The following is a 17,580-nucleotide window of genomic DNA, read 5'->3' as shown; positions in this document are numbered from 1 at the left end:
CTAATGAAAACAAAAGACTTGCACAAAGGCAAAAAACTATAAACATGAAACAACAACTTACTTGGTATGGGACTGTGAACAAGGCATGAAGCAGAGTGATGATAACGTGTGATGTTTCCAGGCAGACTAACTGAAAACAATGGACTTAAATACAACAGACATGATTGACAACAGGTGTGTGAGACCGAACGTGAAAACAGGTGCAACTAATCGGTCGTCATGGTGACAAAACAAGAGTGCACAAATAGTCCAAAAACAAAACCGAACATAACTAAAACAAAACATGATCACACAGACTTGACAGAAAGATGGTGATGTGCGTACATGGAAGAGAATGCAGTGTGTCAGGTTGGATGCAACATGGGGTTATGCTGAACAAAATGTGGCGGTAATTTTACTGTTGGCCTTGGCTTGCCATCAAAGTAGGCCTATGCATTATATAATACAAACGTATATTATATATTATTATATATCATTATTTCGATGGTGGTCCGTGCGGTCAAAGGTAATGCCAACAATCTGTCCTGCTGCGTAACTTTACAAATACATTTAGCTATTTGACGTCAGTAAAATGTGGCATAATTACTTAGTAAACCCTCTTGCAAGAAGCATAAACAAGATACAACCTACAGCGTAGGACTCGTCGATTGCCATTTGAAGTTCCTTGGAGTAGGATTCGGATTCGGCTGCGTATCTGGCAACCTCAGTCATGGAGAGTGGGAGGGGACTACAGAATTTTGACCGTTATTGCAGTACCATTTCTGGCCACATTACTACATATGGCACCTTTAAGTACAAAAAATATGACTAAAGCTGTATTTTCATTTGCACTTTATTGAGAGTTTAGTCAAGACATATATTCATTATGCATTTAGTTTATTCATTTTAGACCATCATAGCAACATAATTGTATGTAAATGTATTTTTCATCGGTTATTTATGATTCCCTTCTTATGCAGTATGTTTGGGTAGTACTTATTTTTCTAATGACCCTGACTCAAGTCTTTATGTTTAGTTTATGTTATTAAATAAATACAAATCTTAATAATTAACACATGCTTTCTTATCATTTGACAAGGCTGTAAACTGTAACTTGGTTAGATATAATTATTGAAAACGATTCAAATCAAGAGTAAGATTACTAATTCAGTGTTAATATTAAAGTGCCCGTCTGTAGAGGAAAAGTTGGGCACCGTTTTCATCAATGCAGATGAGCAGTTCCTACAGAATTTTGCGGGATTTACATTTTTTTATTGTTGTGCCCTAAAATGTCTTAATTTGTGGCAGCTGTTTTAGTAAACCGTGGCACAATTTTTTTAATTTTTTTTTTGCAATGACATTGAATCACTTGCAATGTTATGAATTTGGTATCAATGCTTTAAATGTTCCTCTGTAACTTTAACCTCAAAAAGCATGGGATTTCAACAAAAAATAGTAAACTATTAATTTATTTTTTATTTATTTTTACACCACACTTAAAAGTAGACACTAGATGGCAGTGAAAATAAAACAATTAAAAACATTAAATTACTGTACTATTTAAATTAATTATAACAAATAATAGTAATAAAAATTACACAAAGAAACACTCCCAAAGGCTTCCTTTTGTTCGTTGTTTGCTTTGATGTCCACAAGTTGCAGACATTTTACTCTTGAAAACTTCTTAAACATTCATTCATGTTCCAACGCATTTACTCTCTTCCTTACACCAAATGCACGACAATACCAGTCGCCAATTGATGCCACTGCACAACCCGAAGGTCCACCCATAAGCCCGTCTCTCGTACATGCCATTTTTTAGTTATGGTCTGCAGTCAGCATCAGCCAGGGCCTTCATTTGGCTCCTGGATCAGCCTGTTTTTTTCAAGGCCAAGCTTGTCGGAGCCATCGTCAATGTCAATTTTATTATTTGATGTAGGACGGCCTGGTGCTCATGCTATTCGACTCATTCATCAAGAGACTTGGTTCATGTCCATCTTTACTGTGCAATTTGCAACTGTACAGGTGTGGTCCTGTTTAAAGGTTAAGCTTGGATTATTCCACAGTGGCACTCTCCAAACCCTGCTGCAGACGGCAACAATTTTGATGTTCTGGATTCAGACATAAATAACATCGAACAAAGAACAGTATATCAGTTAGTATATTGAACACAAAACAAATGACCTTGTTTTATCAATGTAGTTTTCCCGACAAGCAATAATCGAGTTCTGCTCATGAATGTACACAGTGGGATTACGGAGTACAATGTCCTATTTTATTATACAATAAGGTTGGCCTACATTGATTTTCCCAGCATATTCCCAACACAGTTGCTGATGTGGTTGAATTTGTGTGAAGAGAAACACTACCCCACAGTGGTTAGAGTTTCTCAGCGCTCCACACTCTTTCCCTCTCACATAACTTCCGCCCCAATGGAGTGTTAACGTTTTGTCCCTGTCAGCGAACCATTCCTGGGTGGAGGATCTGTGCACAAGACATGAAAGATGGAGCCGAGGGTGATTTTGGGAGAGAGGCAAGGTGCACTATTGACACTCATATATCACACCCATGGGTAGTCTTTAACTAACCTGGTATGTTTTTGGACTGGGATTAGAGTAAACTCTCACAAGCACATCAACAACATGCACTTTTCAGGCCATTCAGTAATTTCTCATTAATCAGATTCCAGCCACATAAATGACAAGGTTAAAAAAAAGAATTCATTTGTCGTAACTTTCCACCTGTTTATGCACAGTGCAACTTTGAATATATTAAGATAGAAATATACTTTTCTTCTTGTAAAAATTCTAGTATTACATAAAGAGTGGTCAGGCATAACTTTTCGTTTGCAATTTAATTTATATCACTGCATTTTCAGGGTTTAAATAAATGTGTCTCATTTTACAATGGCAATCGTATAAATTTGATATTGTCAGTAATCTATTTTTTGACAGATTATTATGTTTTATAATTTCTGTTTGGGATTAGGGCAGGGGTCGGCAACCCAAAATGTTGAAAGAGCCATATTGGGCCAATAATACAAAAAAAAATCTGTCTGGAGCCACAAAAAATTAAAAGCCATATTACATACAGATAGTGTGTCATGAGATATAAATTGAATTAAGAGGACTTAAAGGAAACTAAATGACCTCAAATATAGCTACAAATGAGGCATTATGATGCAATATGTACATATTGCTAGCCTAAATAGCATGTTAGCATCGATTAGCTTGCAGTCATGCAGTGACCAAATATGTCTGATTAGCACTCCAACAAGTCAATAACATCAACAAAACTCACCTTACATGTGCAACCTTAAAAGTTTAGTGGACAAAATGAGACAGAAAAAGAAGTGGCATAAAACGCGTCCTAGAAAGTTATACATGTAAACAAACTATGGTGAGTTCAAGGACCGCCAAAATTAGTAGGACAAAACGGCGCTCGCCAAATACTCGAATCAGTGAAGCATGTTTAATATAAACAGTGTGCTTTATAACAATTAGGAAGGTTTGTGTCATGTTTGTCCTCCTACAGAAACCAAATTAAAACAAAAAATAGTTTGTTTTTCCCTCATCTTTTTCCATTTTTCATACATTTCTGAAAAAGCTCCAGAGAGCCACTAGGGCGGCGCTAAAGAGCCACATGCGGCTCTAGAGCCGCGGGTTGCCGACCCCTGGATCAGGGGGAGGACCCAATAACATTTTGTTTCTCTGTGCTCTTTTTCAGACACATTCCTGTTTATATATATATATATATATATGAGTAGTCTTGGGTTCAATCCCGGGCTCGGGATCTTTCTGTGTGGAGTTTGCATGTCCTCCCCGTGACTGCGTGGGTTCCCTCCGGGTACTCCGGCTTCCTCCCACTGGGGATAGGTTGATTGGCAACACTAAATTGGCCCTAGTGTGTGAATGTGAGTGTGAATGTTGTCTGTCTATCTGTGTTGGCCCTGCGATGAGGTGGCGACTTGTCCAGGGTGTACCCCGCCTTCCGCCCGATTGTAGCTGAGATAGGCTCCAGCGCCCCCCGCGATCCCAAAAGGGAATAAGCGGTAGAAAATGGATGGATGGATGGATATATATATATATATATATATACGGTATATATATATATATATATATATACATATATATATATATATATATATATATATATATATAGATATATAAATAATAAATGAGTTATACTTGTATAGTGCTTTTCTACCTTCAAGGTACTCAAAGCGCTTTGACAGTATTTCCACATTCACCCATTCACACACACGTTCACACACTGATGGCGGGAGCTGCCATGCAAGGCGCTAACCAGCAGCCATCAGGAGCAAGGGGTGAAGTGTCTTGCACAAGGACACAACGGACGTGACTCGGATGGTAGAAGGTGGGGATTGAACCCCAGTAACCAGCAACCCTTCGATTGCTGGCACGGCCACTCTACCAACTTCGCCATAGGTATATGTAAAATACAATAATTGTCTTAAAATGTATCACATATTTGTATTTATTATTTATTTTTACAATTATTTATATATATATATATATATATATATATATATATATATATATATATATATGTAAAATACAATAATTTTCTTAAAGTTGATCACATATTTGTATTTATTATTTATTTTCTAATTATTAAATTTTTCCCAGGTGGCTATTGTTTTTAATTATTTAATTCTAATTTTTTCTCAATTTCTTATGTTTGAAAAAAGTTTGGGAAAAAAAAATGTTGTTGTTGTTGTTGTTTGACATAGACGATCTGATACTTTTTAAAATCATTATGATTTCAAGCAAATACAGGGCAATACATCGCCGATATTGATACCTACTGTATGTCCATACAGATAGTTTTTACTTGGATATTTTTCAAAATCGTTGAATCATTTTGTGATTTGTGCCTTTAATTTGTCGATCATGATTATAATCAGAACAAAACATGGACTAAACAAATATTTTAAGCAAACACACACAATCATTTGTACAAACACAATTATTTGTCATTATTTAACAGTACAGTGGTACTTTGAGATACAAGTATAATTGGTTTAGTGACATATCTTGTACCTTGTAAAACTAGTATTGCGAAACAATGTCGCCCATTGAAAATAATCAAAATCCTTCAATCCATGCATGCCCTCCCCAAAAAATAGTGCAATTTTAACATGTTACATGGCTTTTAAAGAAACTTACAGAAAATTACTATTGTATGAACAACAATACAATAGACTTTACTACAAATGACTGCAGTAGTTTTTATGACGTAATGTAAAAACAATGTACAGCACTCCCTTGAAGAGTGGACTATTACGTTATCTCTTTCTACCTGCTTTTTCGTTAAACACATCATCAGCAGCTTTTTCATATTTCCGTGGATAAATGTCCGCCATTTAGATATTATTTTAGTAGGACCTGCTTTAGTATGGTGCAGACTAACATTGCTTCACTGCAAAAACTGGAATCCACGTAAGATTTTATATCTCAAATAAGGGTGATATTTGCTTATTTACTGTCTGATAAGATCATTCTTCTCACTAAGCAGATTTTATGTTTGAGTGTTTTACTTGTTTTAAGTGTTTTGGTCCTAAATGATCTCAGTAAGATATTACAGCTTGTTGCTGAGATTTGATGACCTACATTGAGTAAAACATGCTTGAAACTAGAATATCAACTGTTGCAAAGCTGTGTCGTCAACACGAACAAGTATAAAACTGCTTTTTCAATGCAAGAATTTCTTATTTCAAGCATGAAATAAAAAATCGTGACTTTGACACAATTGTGTCTCATAATTAAAACAGATGACAGCCAAATGGACTTTGCTGTTTTATTTTCAATGAAACAATAGAACTTAAGCACTCATATAGTAGTACAGTTGGCACAGTACAGCAAACTGACAGTTAATATTTAAACATTTAACATGTGACATTTCAAACGATTTTGAACAGAAACTATTCATGCACATTCAGATAAATTCTTCAAAGAAATTTGATCGGGGACCGGGCTGTAAATATATATATATATATGTATATATATATATATATATATATATATATATATATATATATATATATATATATTCCTTGCGCACTAATTGACTGAAAGAGCACGCACTTGGCGTGATGATGTCATGTTATTGATGGGAAAATGCAAGAAATATAATGCCGAGCACATAACATTATGTCAAGATAATGACACTAGCATTTACTTAATTTAAGAATATTTTTCAACATATTGAGAAAAAAGGTCTGATATTTGTTTTTTCTATCAAGAAAAGTGCACTTGTTATTAGTGAGAAAATACTTATTTTAAGGTATTTTTGGGGCTCATTGAGGTTAGCTAATTTTACTTGTTTTGGAAAGTCTTGACAAGCCAAATTTTCTTGTTCTATTGGCAGATAATTTTGCTTAGTTCAAATAAAATGCCCCTAACTTTTGTATTTTTTTTTCTTGTTTTCGAACACTGACTTTTTGCAGTGTATGCTCAAACCTCTTCGCAAAGTTAATTTTGTTTGATGATTTAACTTTCTTCATTCAAATATTTGAAAAACAAAAATGCAAGTGAGTTAGACACCGGATGTTTTGAATGCTTGAACAAACAAGCCCTCATGGACCATGGCGAGGATACTTATTTGCAAGTAAGGGATAGTCTGATAAAAAAAAAATAAAAAAAAACATCAAACAAAGCTGTCTGCGGTCACAATGCTCACCTACTTCAACAGCAGCCTTGGATCGTCTTTTCCAGAATGTAATAAAATGTTCTTCCGTCTGATAACAAAAATGAGGAGCATCTCAGGTAAAAAGATCATTGCAGCTGAAAGGGCTGCAAAACGAATGGAGGAAAATATAGACTTCATTGCTGTTCCAAGGTAATGACGTGCTTGTCATTTTGTATTATATAAATAACCTTTGGAAAATGCTGTGATTTCAAGCCAGTGAGAATGTAATTCAAGTCTCAATGTGCTGTTGTTGCTCATAGTTGTCATTTACACCAATTCCACGTCTTCCAAATAAAGCCTCCAAATTCGCTATGAACCTCCAGTCAGAACTAAATAAAACCTTATAGAAATTGGATCAGTTTGTACTGACTCAGATGGATGAAGCTTGTGAACATGGTGAACCAGTGACGTGCAGTCAGGGGAGGCAGGTGAGGCGGGGCCTCACGTGCCATCATGGAAAGAAAAAAAATGTAAAAAGAAAAAAAAAATATTAAATTGTTATATGTATCCAGTGATTATACTATAAAGTTATTTTCCATTTAACTTCACCAGTTTTAGATTATTTTTATTCAAAATCGCTGAATTTTCACATTTGCCGTTCAAATACTGAGAAGAGACTTGCGGTGATCAGTAGCCAGTTGAGCCTCACCATGGATTGCACAATGACTCTGCTAATTGCTGGCCTGCTGTGCAGTGAGACCGTATTGCTATATGAATTATATTATACATTTCCATAGTTTAGTTAGATGAGGTATATAATGTACAGTGTATTTTGTCAACAACTGTATGTGTGTAACGTATTTCTTGTGCTGAGCAATCATAAAACGGCTGCGAAGACGCACTGGCTGAGGCTCGCAGTAATCCCGCCTCATGGTGGTAGAGGGCGCTAGTGATCCCAGGGATCATTTTTGCGACTACTCGGCTGCAGAAGAAGTGACAACAAGCAGCAACAGTTAGCGATCGTTTATTTTTTCCTCTCGCCTGGATTTTTAACATACTAAAATAAAACAGTTTTTGTTATGCCCGTTTGATTGTGGACTATTACTGACACCTTGTGGCGATGGGAAAATGCTGCGCGTCATCAGTTTGGGCACTTCCGGTTTACGATGTTAGTTCAGTTCATGAGACAATAAGAAGTAGACAAGTTGTGTTACCTCTTACAAGCCTTGGAAAAGATAAACCTGTAAGTAAACTGTTTAACTCAATATGAAGGTGCAAAGTGGTTAAATTTGATAGTAAGATGTGTATTGAAAAACAATTTTTGTGCGCTATTTAAAGGATGTTTGAGGACTTAAAATGGCTGCCGTTCGTGTATTTCCACCATAGAAATAGTTTCAACACTCAGCAGTGTTTGTTTGATGGTGGTGCTGTGTATTTGTGTGGAGCTGATGTTTACATATTGTGTATTGCATTTCAGTGTGTTGATTGAATCATATAGCTTATACATTGTCATTGTGTGTATTTCAGTTTTACAAAAAAATAAATAAAAGTCCAGTGCAAGACAAAGCAAGATCAACAACAATAAAGAGCCTAAATGGATTAATCTGCTTTGAAACTTTATTAGAACGTCCTGGATTGGTTGTTAGCTGTCTGCCAAGCTGTATAACCTCAACACATATAGTGAGGGCAGAACCGTTTTCTAAACTGGACTTTCAATCGAGGCAGGAGGTAATAATTAAAGGAAGATATCCATCGAGACAGAGAGACTTTTAAAACTGAAGAAAGATAAGGAAGACTTCTATAAACAAGTTATCCATGCTTTTGTTCAGAAGGAGCGGCGCATGGACTTCATTTATAAGTAAAGGTAAGACCATAATAACGTTTTTTTTAATTAAATGTGCTTTTTTGTGTGCTACAGTTTGTATGTGTAAAGTTAAAGTTAAGTTAAAGTACCAATGATTGTCACACACACTAGGTGTGGTGAAATTTGTCCTCTGCATTTGACCCATCCCCTTGATCACCCCCTGGGAGGTGATCAAGGGGATGGGAATCATTTTTGGTGATTTAACCCCCAATTCCAACCCTTGATGCTGAGTGCCAAGCAGGGAAGAATGCTGGTATGAGCTTTTAAACATAACCAGTTAACTGCTGCCAATCAAATGGTGAATAAGATACTCTTCAGGGTTCATATGATTGTAAATCTGACTGTGATGAAGTCAGTGCCTCACCAGCCATGAACCTCACCGCACGTCACTGTGGTGAACCAGACATTTGAAGCATTAAGGCTTCAGGTGACATTCTTATGATAAAGATTACTCAAGGATATCATTTGTTGACAGCAATGAATGACAAATTGTTTCGAAAAGTGTTTCACTCTTAAGGCCAATAGCTACTGTGAGATAAAGCTTTTCTATAATAATTCTATACATCAGTGGTCACCAACCTTTTCGAGCCCAAAATCCCACTCAACATTTTGTATTCATTACATTTCTACAGTGTACTGCGGGCCAGCAAAAAATGAGCCTTGGGCCCGTGGGCCACACTTTAAACACCCGTGCTTTTATCGCATTTCGCCAGGGCTCGGCATATGAAGTGACATCAATGGTCATTTAAAGAGAGAAGAAAAGTGTTATTGCGGCTTGAACTAACAGTACTTAGTTAGTATTACAACCAGGGATCTTTCACATTGGAATCAATATCGGTACCAATTGCCAGTAACTGTGAATTGATACCGTTACTCAACAATACCAATTTTCAGTACTTTTGTGTGTGTTCAAATGTGTTAATAAATGCTTATTGTTAAAAAAATAATAATAATAAATACATGTATTTATTTTACATTTGACGCTGAGCTCTGATGTCCAATTATATTGTTGTCGTTTTTTTGTATTTTTTTTTTACACTTCCGAGTGTCAAGACCTGTTACAGCTCGGACTTATTTACGTATTTCCTTATTTTCTGTATTTGGTTCCCGTTTAGTTCCACTTCCTGTCTGCCGCCACCACTTCCCTGGCCTGAGCTTAATTATCCCGAATTGACAATCTGGGCAAACCTGTTCTAGGTTTACACTTTATATGCCAGCCTTCCCTGCAGACAGGGCTAGATTATTGTCAATGCTTTGTTGTTGGTCAAGGTAATTGTTGCTTTTCTAAACTTGCACAAAGTCTTGCCTGTGCTTACTGTGGGGACCAAGCGTCTTGTCGTGTCGTTCTCTCGGCGGTCACTCGAATCGAGTCAATCAATCAATCAATCAATGTTTATTTATATAGCCCTAAATCACAAGTGTCTCAAAGGGCTGCACAGGCCACAACGACATCCTCGGTACAGAGCCCAAATAAAGGCAAGGAAAAACTCACCCCAATGGGACGTCGATGTGAATGACTATGAGAAACCTTGGAGAGGACCGCATATGTGGGTAACCCCCCCCCCTCTAGGGGAGACCGAATGCATTGGATGTCGAGTGGGTCTGACATAATATTGTGAGAATCCAGTCCATAGTGGATCCAACATAATAGTAAGAGTCCAGTCCATAGTGGGGCCAGCAGGAAACAATCCCGAGCAGAGACGGGTCAGCAGCGCAGAGATGTTCCCAACCGATGCACAGGCGAGCGGTCCACCCCGGGTCCCGACTCTGGACAGCCAGCACTTCATCCATGGCCACCGGACCTGTATCCCCCCCTCCACAAGGGAGAGGGGAGCAGAGGAGAAAATAAAAGAAACGGCAGATCAACTGGTCTAAAAGAGGGGTCTATTTAAAGGCTAGAGTATACAAATTAGTTTTAAGATGGGACTTAAATGCTTCTACTGAGGTAGCATCTCTAACTGTTACCGGGAGGGCATTCCATAGTACTGGAGCCCGAATAGAAAACGCTCTATAGCCCGCAGACTTTTTTTGGGCTCTGGGAATCACTAATAAGCCGGAGTTCTTTGAACGCAGATTTCTTGCCGGGACATATGGTACAATACAATCGACAAGATAGGACGGAGCTAGACCGTGTAGTATTTTATACGTAAGTAGTAAAACCTTAAAGTCACATCTTAAGTGCACAGGAAGCCAGTGCAGGTGAGCCAGTATAGGCGTAATATGATCAAACTTTCTTGTTCTTGTCAAAAGTCTGGCAGCCACATTTTGTACCAATTGTAATCTTTTAATGCTAGACATAAAGAGACCCGAAAAAAATATGTTACAGTAGTCGAGACGAGACGTAACGAACACATGAATAATGATCTCAGCGTCGCTAGTGGATAAAATAGAACACATTTTAGCGATATTACGGAGATGAAAGAAGACCGTTTTAGTAACACTCTTAATGTGTGACTCAAACGAGAGAGTTGGGTCGAAGATAATACCCAGATTCTTTACTGAGTCGCGTTGTGTAATTGTTTGGTTGTCAAATGTTAAGGTGGTATTATTAAATAAATGTCGGTGTTGACGGTCCTCCTGGTAGGAGGGTATCCCTCTATGGAGGATGCCTGTGCGTGACTTTATTTAACGTGGGGAGACCGGTGCACAGACAGTCACCACACGATCCTTGACAGATCCGGGTCAGGGTCCAGTGGCATGGAGTCCAAGACGACTGGGGACCCTTTTCTGCTGGAGCCTTCATCCGCCATCCCAGCCGTTGTGACGCTCTAGAGGTTAGCAATCATCCTCCGCCTGTTCCACCGTTGAGGTCTTGGGTTGTTATTTCCCCGTAACTGGGCCCACATTGATGTGGGGGTGCCTTCTTCCACCATCGCAACCGTTGTGGTAGTTCTCACATCTACCGTCCTCCGCCTGCTCCGCCGTTGAGGTCTTCACCGTATCCCTGGCTAGGGGGCAGTCAGGTACTAGGCCTTGGCCAAGGGCCACCTGGGGTAACAGTAGTAAAGGGGTTAACCTCCTAGTGCCCCGAGACCCCATGGAGGAGCCTCCACTGCCGGATGCACTTTAACGTCATGTCCAGGACGTTAAAATGTGTACCAACTTGTCGGAATACCTACTCCGACTTTTTCTGTCCAGGTGAGATGCATGATTTATGATCTAGAACAAACGTACAAAAAGCAAGGGAGCGAGGAAGCAGCGGATCACTCGATGATGTAAACATAGTGGTTGTGGTCATGGCGCCGCTATAAATAGTTTGTCTAACAATATCACCGATACTTGGTTAATGTCTATGACTGTTCTCATTCATCCAGGCCATTGTCATCTCAGGGCATTCAATCGATCGCAACTGGACTGTTTGGTTTGTCTTGGAGGACGTTTCGCCTCTCATCCGCCTCTCATGAACTTCATCAGTTCATGCTCATAGACTTAGATTGGTCAGATTCAAGTCACGAAATGTAAATGGAATATTGTTGGAGCTTTTTGAATGGTTATTTATTGGGTTTTATGGGGCGAAATAGTGGAGCTCCCATTGGCTCCGCTTTAAGCAGACTTTTATTGACGTTTATTTAATATTTAGAATACACATTTTTTAAATCCATCTGTCGGGAACAATAGGCAACATTCCAAAAAAAAAGTGCAGTTCCCCTTTAAAGTCCTCCTGTGTCCAAAGAATTAAGCATGTATTTATGGTTTTGTTTAGCTTAGTAGCTAGTTTAACGATTAGCATGCCTGCAGCTGGCTTGCTTTCTGTAACATGTTTAGACTCGTCCTCCAGTGATAATGGTAATTGATGATACTTCAGATACTACACTGCAAAAACTGAAATCTAAGTAAGATTAAATATCTCAAATAAGGGTGATATTTGCTTATTTTCTGTCTGATAAGATAATTCTTCTCACTAAGCAGATTTTATGTAAGAGTGTTTTACTTGTTTTAAGGGTTTTGGTCCTAAATGATCTCAGTAAGATATTATAGCTAGTTGCTGAGATTGTATGACCTATATTAGGGACGGCGTGGCGCAGTGGGAGAGTGGCCGTACGCAACCCGAGGGTCCCTGGTTCAATCCCCACCTAGTACCAACCTCGTCATGTCCGTTGTGTCCTGAGCAAGACACTTCACCCTTGCTCCTGATGGCTGCTGGTTAGCGCCTTGCATGGCAGCTCCCTCCATCAGTGTGTGAATGTGTGTGTGAATGGGTAAATGTGGAAGTAGTGTCAAAGCGCTTTGAGTACCTTGAAGGTAGAAAAGCGCTATACAAGTACAACCCATTTATCATTTATTTATCATTTATATTGAGTAAAACATGCTTGAAACTAGAATATCAACTGTTGCAAAGCTGTGTCATCAACACTCACAAGTATAAAACTACTTTTTTAAAGTAATAATTTCTTACTTCAAGCATGAAAAAAAATCATGATGCCGAGCGCATATCATTATGTCAAGATAATGGCACTAGCATATACTTAATTCAGAAATATTTTTCAACATATTTAGCAAAAAGGTCTCTTTTTTTCAACCAAGAAAAGTGCACTTATTAGTGAGAATATACTTATTTTAAGGTATTTTTGGGTTTACTTGTTTTGGAAAGTCTTGACAAGCCAAATTTTCTTGTTCTATTGGCAGATAGAACCATCCATCCATTTTCTACCGCTTATTCCCTTTTGGGGTCGCGGGGGGCGCTGGAGCCTATCTCAGCTACAATCGGGCGGAAGGCGGGGTACACCCTGGACAAGTCGCCACCTCATCGCAGGGCCAACACAGATAGACAGACAACATTCACACTCACATTCACACACTAGGGCCAATTTAGTGTTGCCAATCAACCTATCCCCATGCATGTCTTTGGAAGTGGGAGGAAGCCGGAGTACCCGGAGGGAACCCACGCTGTCACGGGGAGAACATGCAAACTCCACACAGAAAGATCCCAAGACTACTCAGGACCTTCGTATTGTGAGGCAGATGCACTAACCCCTCTGCCACCGTGAAGCCCGGCAGATAATATTGCTTGTTTCAAATAAAATACCCCTAATTTTTGTATTTTTTTTTCTTGTTTTTGAACACTGACTTTTTGCAGTGTGACAAATGTGTTTATTTGCAGCCATGGTGGTGACTATTGTTAACTTAGGCGTGCGACGCCACACTGTGTATGGAGACACACAATTGGCCGTCAGGGGACAAATAATGAAGTGTCAACCAGAGGGGATCGGCGTTTGTGATCGACATTGAAAGGTATAACTAGCAACTGCAGATCACATACTTTTTCACGAAAACTGATACTGATATCCATACCCTTGGGTAATACAGAATCCATCCTGTTTAGGTCCCACATCAACCTAAAGAAAGTCAATGACTTCACTATAAAACAGGGTGACATTGTTATCACCAGGAAAGATGAGGTCACCTACCTAGGTTCCATTCTAGAGGCTAATCTTTCCTGTGATAAAATGGCAACTAAGGTAATCAAAAAGGTCAACCAACGAACGAGATTTCTCTATAGAATCTCCTCTCTGGTTAACAAAAGCACCATGAAGATTCTGGCGGGAACTCTCGTTCAACCCTTTTTCGATTACGCATGCACCTCCTGGTACCCTAGCACCTCCAAAACCCTCAAATCGAGACTCCAAACATCCCAGAACAAACTAGTCAGATTACTTCTAGACCTCCACCCCAAATCCCACCTCACTCCTACCCACTTCTCCAAAGTGGGCTGGCTCAGGGTGGAGGACAGAGTAAAACAACTTGCACTGAGCCTAGTCTATAAAATCCGCTACACCTCCCTGATACCGAAGTACATGTCAAACTACTTCCTTAACGTAAATAACCGCCATAACCACAACACCAGGGGGAGCTCCACTAACCACGTTAAACCCAGATTCCGATCTAACAAAGGTCTTAACTCATTCTCTTTCTATGCCACATCAATGTGGAATGCGTTCCCAACAGGTATAAAAGAAAGGGCATCTCTATCCTCCTTCAAAACCGCAATAAAAGTACACCTCCAGGCAACTTCTACCCTAAACTAACACCCTCCCCGGATTGTTGTTAATAATCAAATGTAAACAATCAAATGCAGATATTTTTCTTATGCCTTCTGATCTCTCTCTCTCTCTCTCTCTCTATGTCCACTACTTGCTGTACATATACTACCAAGTCAGACCTACACTGTTTCAATATCCATTTCTCTGTCCTCAATTGTTGATGACTGATGATAACAAACAAACCTAACCCCCCCCCCCCCCCCCCTCCACACCCCGAATTGTAATTAATGTAAATAATTAAATGTATACACCCTGATGATTATCTTGTGTGATGACTGTATTATGATGATAGTATATATGATAGTATATATCTGTATCATGAATCAATTTAAGTGGACCCCGACTTAAACAAGTTGAAAAACTTATTCGGGTGTTACCATTTAGTGGTCAATTGTACGGAATATGTACTTCACTGTACAACCTACTAATAAAAGTCTTAATCAATCAATCAATGATTGGTGCCCAATCGATCGGCACATCCCAAGACAAAATGCATGTTTGTTGGCTGGTTTGTTTTAGATAAACACTGTATTCATTCCCACGGGAAAATTCAACATTTCCAGCAGTATCCACAGATTCAAAGAAAAATATTTCTGGGAAATACTCGTAAAGTCCCAAATATCTACTGGTTGATCACCATCCCCAGGTTGGTGACCCCTGTTCAACATGTTTGAAATCAAAAAGTGGTCAGCAAAGCTTTAATGACCACACAGTGAAGATATTATATGTTGTATACTTGTGGAAAAGGGCGAACATTCTAGCCACAAATTGCCTTGCACATCGACGCAGACTGACTGTCTAGTGTCTATGTGGCCCTGTCATTCAGATTTTCTGTCTCTATTAATGCACAACGGGATATTTTTGTATTGGAGAATCCGTCAACACAGTGCCTACTGTTGTTTCTCAAGATCCAGTGGCATATGATGTCTCCCACACTGAAAAGCACATTGAAGGCACCAGTTTCTCTAGCAACAGACAGTACATTACTCAACAGGGCACAAACAAGCAGAAAATAATGACTGTTTTGGAATTACTGCTTTGCATTTTCTTGCAACCATTATCACCATCAGCCCTTAGTGACGATACAAACCGCGGAAATTTTTCAACTCCAATTTGTTGTCTCATATTTAATGAAACGAGGTAGTGCACAACACAGTGTGTCAGCACAAAACAACTGTATTTACCATTTAGTGACATTTTAAAGTACAAACTCAAAATGTATTTGAACAAAACATGTCTAAAATATTCTGTATTCTGCTCCCATTAACATTTGATATCTTCTAGACAGATAAGAGTTTCTCAATTGTTCCATTTCGGAGCTTTTACTTTGAAGCACTAAACCAGTATTTTTCAACCTTTCCTGGGCCAAGGCACATTTTTTTCATTGAAAAAATCCAGAGGCACACAACCAGCAGAAATCATTGAAAAATGTAACTCAGTAGCCGATATTGACAATAAAAAGTCGTTTTCGAAATTATTGGATATGAATTCAAACCATAACCAACCATGCATCACTATAGATCTTGTCTCAAAGTAGGTGTACTGTCACAACCTGCTACATCACGCCATGTCTAATTTAGAGTTTGTTGCTGTTTTCCTGTGTGTTGTGTTTTAGTTCTTGACTTGCGCTCCTATTTTGGTGGCTTTTCCTCTTTTGTTGTTATTTTCCTGTAGCAGTTTCATGTTTTACTTGAACGCTATTCCCCGCATCTGCTTTGTTTTAGCAATCAAGACTATTTAAGTTGTGCGGACGCTATCTTTCTTTGCGGTGACACTGTTGATTGTCATGTCATGTACGGATCTACTTTGTGGACGCCGTCTGCTCCACAGGCTGTAAGTCTTTGCTGTCGTCCAGCATTCTGTTTTTGTTTACTTTGGAGCCAGTTCAGTTTTAGTTTCATTTTGCATAGCCATCCTTAAGCTTCAATGCCTTTTCTTAGCTGCACTTAGCGGGATTTACCTTTTATTTGTTTTTGGTTAAAGTGTTAGAAACCTTTTTACCTACACGCTGCCTCCCGGATATTGTGATCACGACAAACCATGTTCCCGACATCTACAAAGCAATTAGCTACCTGCTGCCGCCTACTGATATGGGAGAGTATTACAGGGTTACTCTGCCAAACTCTAGACAGCACAGACACTCAACAACGGCACATTTGCAGATTATTATTACTGGTTTGCAAAAAATAACCCAATTAGGTGAAATTACATAATCTCCCACGGCACACCAGACTGTATCTCACGGCACACGGCACAGTGGTTGAAAAGCACTGCACCAGACAACTGAACATACCAAAATAAAGCATGTCTTTATAATTAACACAGTATATAAAACATTTCAAAACATTGTTGGTAACATCCTACATTATCCACTAGCTTGATGCTAATAGTACATACACATACACCCTAGGACAAAATTGGAAAATCTTTAAGTCATTTAAAGGGGTTATATTATGTGTTTTTTTTACATTTAAAACATTTTCTTGTGGTCTACATATTATACATTGGTGATTATTTGCTCATAGTTGTGCATAAATGTTGTTTTACAGACCTCCTCCAGGCTAAGCCCCTTCAACGCGTCAGCCACGTTGTAGTTCTTTGTCAGGCAGTGTGTGGCTGGAACCCAAGATGCGATGCAGGTTGTGAATGGTCCAAAATAAAGGTTTATCAACACATTTAGCACAGCAGGAATGGCAAAAGTACAAAAAAAAATAAAAAATAGCAATGATAGTCCAGTCCAAAATATAATGCAAGAACTAAATTTGAAGCAAAATGTTTAAAAAGAAAACCAAAAAATAGCAACAAAATGTGTGGCAAAAGAGGCAAATAAAAGTAGCAACATAAAAACAAAGAACAACTAAAAATGGTACTTTCAAGCAAACGAGAATGAAAAATCTAAACTAAGCAAGGTTCTAGGTGTAACATAGATCAGTGTTTCTTAACCATAGGCCTTAAGCGCCTCCTGGAGGGCCGCCAAAAAATATTTGTTTCTCAGCTGCGGTCACTCAGTTGTAATACACTTTTCCACCACTTGTGGCAGTAATG

This window comes from Nerophis lumbriciformis, linkage group LG15 (genome assembly GCF_033978685.3).
Source record: "Nerophis lumbriciformis linkage group LG15, RoL_Nlum_v2.1, whole genome shotgun sequence".
Lineage (NCBI taxonomy): Eukaryota > Metazoa > Chordata > Actinopteri > Syngnathiformes > Syngnathidae > Nerophis > Nerophis lumbriciformis.
This window is presented reverse-complemented; position numbering follows the sequence as displayed.